The 8,589-nt window shown below is 43.6% G+C and overlaps 1 protein-coding gene across 6 annotated transcripts in view; it reads right to left on the minus strand.

The window, feature by feature from the left end:
* LOC135505055 (SRC kinase signaling inhibitor 1-like) overlaps positions 1-8,203 on the minus strand; it is a 65,335-nt gene extending 57,132 nt beyond the window's left edge. For 5 of the 6 annotated variants that reach the window (XM_064924089.1, XM_064924090.1, XM_064924088.1 and 2 more), the window contains exon 1: positions 7,762-8,203. The gene's annotated coding sequence lies outside the window, so the exon portion shown is untranslated. The remainder of the gene's footprint in view (positions 1-7,761) is intronic. The other variant, XM_064924087.1, reaches the window with a different exon arrangement.
* Positions 8,204-8,589: the final 386 nt, after the last annotated feature.

Consider the following 8,589-nt stretch of genomic DNA (forward strand, 5'->3'; position numbering starts at 1 on the left):
CTGTACAGTACCTCTTCGTTGAAAGACGTTTTTCAAGAAAAGAAAGCCCTAGATATCCTGGGATTTACAAACTGATATCAGACAAACATCAAAGGGATTCTGAAATTGTAGATTAGTGGAATTTGATCAACACAACTTCAAAAGCATCACATTGATTCGGAGTCAACAATCCTCTCCCGGCTGTATTAGAAAATAGCTTATATATCACCAAAGCTGCAGCTACTTCCGATATACGACGCAAAACCTCTGACGTACTCTAAACTAAAAAACAAAGTAATCATAAATAATCAGTGTCAAAACCCAGAGGGGTGCAAGGCATCATCCAACAGGCTCGTCCTAATTTTCCCTTTCAAATCCTCTGACATCACAACAAAATATGAGCTAATTGCACGAGATGAATATATCCTATACTATTTGCATTTTGCCCTGACATGTCTGCTAGCTTACAACCTCATCCATATTCATGGTTGCCCCAGTCACGTGAGAAATGGACTGGCAGAAGGCTAACTGTGCCATTTAAGAAGGCGAGACCTCGGCTAGTGCTCAATATGGTTTTGAATAGTCCGTTAACTACTCAAGGTCAATCCAGGTTAAAAGGGAAGTTACTAAAGTGTTTCAATTCCCCTTTAAGGTTGATGTGCCTTGCAGCAGCATACTTCTCTCCCTGGGCGGCAGAGCAGAGGATTTGGGCTCCACTACACTCTGAGCATCCAGCCCCTCTCGCTCTCCTTGGTTATGCAAAAGACAGATCATCTTGGTGCATGCAGCTTTGCAAGAAGGTCTGCTCCGCAGCCAAGCTGACTGCCTGGCTCATTCCAGCACCCCTCATCCAGTCCACTGATGCAGAATGTGTCAATTATAGCACAGCAGGAATGGATGGATCGTACCTGGCTGGTCCTGTGCCGGTGTGTCCTTTGCAGAGGCTCTACATTGTAGTGGAGTGTGTGTCCCAGTGTGTGTGAGGTGTGTGTGTGTCAGTGTGTGTATCAAGTGCCGGTGAAGAGCAAAGGAGGAGTGCACAGTGCAGTGCCGGAGATTGGAGGCAGGCAGGGTTTCTGACTGTGCTGCTGAGACTCTGTGTGTGTGTGTGTGTGTGTGTGTGTGTGTGTGTGTGTGTGTGTGTGTGTGTGTGTGTGTGTGTGTGTGTGTGTGTGTGTGTGTGTGTGTGTGTGTGTGTGTGTGTGTGTGTGTGTGTGTGTGTGTGTGTGTGTGTGTGTGTGTGTGTGTGCGTGCGTGTGTGTGTGTGCGTGTGTGTGTGTCTGAGAGTATAATCCTTTCACCGTCTTCAGGGACAAGCTGCAAATGAGCTGGTCTCCCTTTTCTCTCTTCTAGCTCTCTTCTCTCTCTCTTCTCTCACTGTATCTCAGACTCGCACATGAGCCTCCAGCAGAATGATCCTCCCATGCTGCCACCTTTCGCCTGATAACACAGGATGAGGCGAGCTGTCTTTTCCTGTCTCTATTAATGACTACGACGATATCCATCATTCGCTCTCTCTCTCTCTCACTTTTCTCTTCATAGCAACTCGGTGGCCGCCTCGCTGTCAGTGCTGCAACGTCTTGTGTTTCTGGTGTACGCGATTAGACACCCACTCTACTGTGGGATTTACACATGCATGTTGTTTACACATCCACTGATCCACTCCAAGGGGATGCGAACACATCCGTTTAATTGGGGATGTTTAGATATTCTAATAATTCCTGTAGTTTGTAAGTTTATATTTGCGAAAGTGATGTTTACTTCCTATTCACACACACTACTGCCCCGTAGCACTCACTTCCGTCATCATAAAGTGCTTTGAGAAGACTAGTCAAGGACCATATCAGCTCCACCCTACCTGACACCCTAGACCCACTCCAATTTGCTTACCGCCCAAATAGGTCCACAGCCGACGCAATCTCAACCACACTGCACACTGCCCTAACCCATCTGGACAAGAGGAATACCTATGTGAGAATGCTGTTCATCGACTACAGCTCGGCATTTAACACCATAGTACCCTCCAAGCTCGTCATCAAGCTCGAGACCCTGGGTCTCGACCCCGCCCTGTGCAACTGGGTACTGGACTTCCTGACGGGCCGCCCCCAGGTGGTGAGGGTAGGCAACAACATCTCCACCCCGCTGATCCTCAACACTGGGGCCCCACAAGGGTGCGTTCTGAGCCCTCTCCTGTACTCCCTGTTCACCCACGACTGCGCGGCAACGCACGCCTCCAACTCAATCATCAAGTTTGCGGACGACACAACAGTGGTAGGCTTGATTACCAACAACGACGAAACTGCCTACAGGGAGGAGGTGAGGGCACTCAGAGTGTGGTGTCAGGACAATAACCTCACACTCAACGTCAACAAAACTAAGGAGATGATTGTGGACTTCAGGAAACAGCAGAGGGAACACCCCCCTATCCACATCGATGGAACAGTAGTGGAGAGGGTAGTAAGTTTTACACATCACAGACAAACTGAATTGGTCCACTCACACATACAGCATCGTGAAGAAGGCGCAGCAGCGCCTCTTCAACCTCAGGAGGCTGAAGAAATTTGGCTTGTCACCAAAAGCACTCACAAACTTCTACAGATGCACAATCGAGAGCATCCTGGCGGGCTGTATCACCGCCTGGTACGGCAACTGCTCCGCCCACAACCGTAAGGCTCTCCAGAGGGTAGTGAGGTCTGCACAACGTATCACCGGGGCAAACTACCTGCCCTCCAGGACACCTACACCACCCGATGTTACAGGAAGGCCACAAAGATCATCAAGGACAACACCCACCCGAGCCACTGCCTGTTCACCCCGCTATCATCCAGAAGGCGAGGTCAGTACAGGTGCATCAAAGCTGGGACCGAGAGACTGAAAAACAGCTTCTATCTCAAGGCCATCAGACTGTTAAACAGCAACCACTAACATTGAGTGGCTGCTGCCAACACACTGACTCAACTCCAGCCACTTCAATAATGGGAATTGATGGGAAAGGATGTAAAATATATCACTAGCCACTTTAAACAATGCTACCTAATATAATGTTTACATACCCTACATTATTCATCTCATATGTATACGTATATACTGTACTCTATCATCTACTGCATCCTTATGTAATACATGTATCACTAGCCACTTTAACTATGCCACTTTGTTTACATACTCATCTCATATGTATATACTGTACTTGATACCATCTACTGTATCTTGCCTATGCTGCTCTGCACCATCACTCATTCATATCTTTATGAACATATTCTTTATCCCCTTACATTGTGTATAAGAAATTAGTTTTGGAATTGTTAGTTAGATTACTTGTTGGTTATTACTGCATTGTCGGAACTGGAAGCACAAGCATTTCGCTACACTCGCATTAACATCTGCTAACCATGTGTATGTGACAAATAAAATTTGATTTGATTTGATTTGAACATTTTTGGGGGGGATGTTGGTTTACTGTGAATATTGTGTTCGTCATGGTTGCGACTCAAATCTAACGCTAATAGATTCAATAACGGTATTTGCTCACCCACTATTGTGGTTGGGAGGATTATTTTTTTTAATAGTTGATGATACACCAGCACATCCAATTTGTGGTTCATCATGATTGTGGGGGAGTGATAGAGCCTGGAGTTAAAACGTAATCAAACTGGCAGAAGGCATTAGCACCGTGCCAATCAAAGGCTACATCATTTTCATCAGACGAGATCATTAGCAAGGTAGATCGAGACCATAGATAACGCTGCTCTGCTGTATTTGGCCCCACGTTCTGCTTTAAGGAGAAAGTGTGGGCAGTAATGACATCCCCTATTGTGCTAAAAGCAGATTACCATTGATGTAAGGAGCAGTAAGGAGCAGCCCAACTGGGATGATTAGTGTAGACTTAGTGGGATTCAGGCTGGAGCGGCAGAAATATGGAGGGACTGCACACTTGTCATCCCAATAAAATCACACTGGAGGCTGTGGGACTGTTATGGATGGGCGGGGTGAAGAACGAACTTCTGCAGTGTGTGTGTGTGTGTGTGTGAAGACCCAAGTCAGCAAGCACTTTCTTTCTCTACTACTGTACCTTCAGGTTGTTGTTTTTTTTACCTCATGGAGAGATTCCTGATGGGAGATTGCCATTGTCAATCCGTTTTGATCCATTACATTTGAGTCATTTAGCAGACGCTCTTACTCAGAGCGAATTGCAGGCGCAAATAGGGTTAAGTGCCTTGCTCAAGTGCACAATGACATTTTTTTTACCTTGGCGGCATGGGGATTCGAACCGGCTACCTTTCAGTTACTGGCCCAATGCTCTTAACTGCCATGCCACCCAATAATGAACCAATGCCTAAAGACATGAAAAGATAAGGAATTGAAATGATACATGCTATGTCCGTTGTGGTGCAGGACAAAACATTTCATTTCACCATTAGATATCAGGATTTCAGAGGGCCAGAGTGTATAATCAAGAAATTAGCAGCTACTCATCCGCACAATGTAATTTAGTAATCAGGCTTTAGTCTCTGTTTGTTTGATTTCATTCAAGACATAGTTAAATAATCAAGCTCGCATCTGAGCAAACAAACGTGGGGAAAGCCCACATCTGTCACATACAAAATGCAGGAGAGGGAACCCTTGAAGACAGGCGCCTATTTCTGAACACCAGCCTTGGCTCAATTTCCTCCTGTAAGAACACCCAGTGTGAAAACAACCCCTTGCCCCCTGTGTCATGGCTGTGTACAGAAGGGAACTGGAACTATATAGGCAATAGGCTTAACCTTCCAGTGGACTTATATTATTGGACCTTCGGCCATATAGCTTTCGACCCTATAGCTTACACCTTGGGAATGGATTTGGGGGAAATCAGTGTGGGAATTCCTTACTGTCGTATCCCCAGGCATTTAGCTAAGAACCTTTTTCACCAGTCAAAATGTCCCTCCTGATTGTAAAGAACCCTACATCTCACTTGATGGCTACAGTACATCTTACTTGAAACCTGGTCACTAGGAGTAACTGGCTTTCGAGCCTGTAATTCAATCTCATCTCTCCTACACTTGGTTTAAATAAGCTCTTTCAGGTTTAAGCCTCTATGCCTTTCCCGGTGCTTTCTGCATCTCTGTGTGTCTCCTTGCCCCTGCCGTCTCGCCCACTGTCAACACGCTAGATCAAATGACGAGTGAAAAGCAACATTTAGTTCAGCTCCGTTTTCCCGTTTCCAAAGACTGCTATTTCTGTGTGACAGACCCTTTTCTTCCTCAGTCAGTCAGTCATACATTCTCTGTATCTGATGTTTGTCTTTTTACCCCCCCCAGGGCTTTTTCACGTCGCTGAGAAGAGTGAGCTTAACTCATTCAGTCACTAACACATGAAGATTTCAGGCTTTTAAGGTTAGTCTGAGAAAACCTCCTTCACTCTGCAGAGCTCAAAGAAATTCTCTAAATACAAAACATACGACGCATGTCAGCCATTTATGGCACAACACAAGGCATTCGGTAAAAAATATCAACTCATGTATAAAGTTTACATACACCCTAGCCAAATAGATTTAAACTCAGTTTTTCACAATTGTTGACATTTAATCCAAGTAAATATTCCCTGTTTTAGGTCAGTTACGATCACCAATTTATTTTAAGAATGTGAAATGGCAGAATAATAGAATAATAGAATGATTTATTTCAGCTTTTATTTCTTTCATCACATTCCCAGTGTGTCAGAAGTTTACACACTCAATTAGTATTTGGTAGCATTGCCTTTAAATAGTTTAACTTGGGTTAAACGTTTCGGGTAGCCGTCCACAAGCTTCCCACAATAATTTGGGTGAATTTTGGCCTATTCCTACTGACAGAGGTGGTGTAACTGAGTCAGGTTTGTAAGGCCTCCTTGCTCGCACAAGCTTTTTCAGTTCTGCCCACACATTTTCTATTGGATTGAGGTCAGGGCTTTGTGATGGCCATTCCAATACCTTGACTTTGTTGTCCTTAAGCCATGTTGCCACAACTTTGGAAGTATGCTTGGGATCATTGTCCATTAGGAAGACATTTGCGACCAAGCTTTAACTTCCTGACTGATGTCTTGAGATGTTGCTTCAATATATCCACATAATTTTCAATCCTCATGATGCCATCTATTTTGTGAAGTGCGCTAATCCCTCCTGCAGCAAAGCACCCGCATAACATGATGCTGCCAACCCCGTGCTTCACGGTTGGGATGGTGTTCTTCGGCTTGCAAGCCTCCCCCTTTTTCCTCCAAACATAATGATGGTCATTATGGCCAAACAGTTCTATTTTTGTTTCATCAGACCAGAGGACATTTCTCCAAAAAGTACGATCTTTGTCCACATGTGCAGTTGCAAACCGTAGTCTGGCTTTTTTATGGAGGTTTTGGAGCAGTGGCTTCTTCCTTGCTGAGCAGCCTTTCAGGTTATGTTGATATATGACTCGTTTTACTGTGGATATAGATACTTTTGTACCTGTTTCCTCCAAGGTCCTTTGTTGTTCTTCTGGGATTGATTTGTACTTTTCGAAACAAAGTGCATTCATCACTTGGAGACAGAACAAGTCTCCTTCCTGAGCGGTATGACAGCTACGTGGTCCCATGATGTTTATACTTGCGTACTATTGTTTGGAAATTGCTCCCAATGATGAACAAGACCTGTGGAGGTCTACAATTTAGGTCTTGGCTGATTTCTTTTGATTTTCACATGATGTCAAGCAAAGAGGCACTGAGTTTGAAGGTAGGCCTTGAAATACATCCACAGGTACACCTCCAATTGACTCAAATTATGTCAATCAGCCTATCAGCTTCTAAAGCCATGACATCATTTTCTGGAATTGTCCAAGATGTTTCAAGGCACAGTCAACTTAGTGTATGTAAACTTCTGCCCCACTGGAATTGTGATACAGTGAATTATAAGTGAAATAATCTGTCTGTAAACATTTGTTGGTAAAATTACTTGTGTCATGCACAAAGTAGATGTCCTAACCGACTTGCCAAAACTGTAGTTTGTTAACAAGAAATGTGTGGAGTGGTTGAATAACGAGTTTTAATGACTCCAACCTAAGTGTATTTAAACTTCAGACGTCAACTGTATATACTCATAAATGTACCTCAGGCCAGCCTCCAATGTATATATCAATATCAAATAGTATATAAAGAGAGGGCTACCTTGATGTACATTAATAATAATCAGTAATAACAAACGAATGTCACTGTGGGGATAATGTCAACACCATGGCCATGGAGCACAGCATGTGCATCCCATATCCTCTTGAGGTCTCTCTCGCTCTCTCTCTACACAGTATATATATATATATATATATATATATATATATATATATATATATATATATATATATATATATATATATATATATATATATATATATGTCTCTCATCACATTAATATCATTAACAAATTTTAGTCCCCATTTGCCTGTAAAATGCCCCTTCAAACCACTATAATACTAAATCAATAACCATTTTTAAAGAGCACAACGGGAAGTCCAAGCCCCTGACATCCTACCTGCAACACACATGCAACAACATTTCAAATTCCACACGTCAATATTGTGCATTTAGACATTTATCAATAACCATCATATGGAGGCGAGAAAACATACTCACTGATAAGACTTCATTCAAACCAGTCAATGAAACATTGGCATATCAACGAGAACATGAACATACCAAAGAAAACACTCCCAAATCAGCATCCATCCCCCGGGTCAAAAGATCAAAGAGAACTTCCAGCCGCAGCATTTGAGAGAAAGGCACTCAAGTAAAAATCAAAAATACCTGCAGCAACTACAGTATGCACGGAGATAGAGTTGACATGCCTGGGGATGAAGAATTTCCCATTCTGCACCACGACAGCCACACTTCTCCACCGTCCTGTACTGTGTTAGTACTGGATCTCAGCTCCTTTCACTCTGTTTCCTGTTCTCCTCATAGTATATATTCTTCTATTAAGTCATCTTTCTTTTCCTTCTTTCTTCTTCTGCTTCTCTCTTCATTCTTCTGTTTTCTCTGCATCCATGTTTTTGTCTCTGTCCCAGTTTTTCTGGTACAACCACACTGCACGGGGGAGAGTGTTTTCGGGTTGGTGTGAGTATGTCTGTTCTGTGGTGGGTTGGCAGGGCTCTGTCTGTCTGTCTGTCTGTCTGTCTGTCTGTCTGTCTGTCTGTCTGTGTGTCTGTCTGTCTGTCTGAAATCCAGCATGCTACAGTGCAGGAGAGCCTTTACCCATGTCTTTGCATGTCCACTGAATAAACTAATGTTTTATTAATATAAACCCCTCCTCCGAAACACTCCTCTTAAAGGCACAGTGTCCTAAAAAAGAAATCTGTGGCTTTGATCTCTGGTCCAAATGACCATGGATGCTATATTTAATCTAGGCATGTTATTTCATTGGATACTATTCAGGATGTATGACTTGCTGAGGATTCATGTCTTTGGACGCGTTCCTCTGCCCAGGCGTTGCTGACGCATGCCAGATCTTACAGCGCCTCGGTATTTATTTTAGATATCAGCTAGAGCTAGACACATCATATGTAATCTGTCAGTCGATGACACAGTCAATGACGTGGCACGCCACCATTGGTTAGGCATGCAACGTTTGAGCAG

Source organism: Oncorhynchus masou, chromosome 18 (genome assembly GCF_036934945.1).
Source record: "Oncorhynchus masou masou isolate Uvic2021 chromosome 18, UVic_Omas_1.1, whole genome shotgun sequence".
NCBI classification, from domain to species: domain Eukaryota; kingdom Metazoa; phylum Chordata; class Actinopteri; order Salmoniformes; family Salmonidae; genus Oncorhynchus; species Oncorhynchus masou.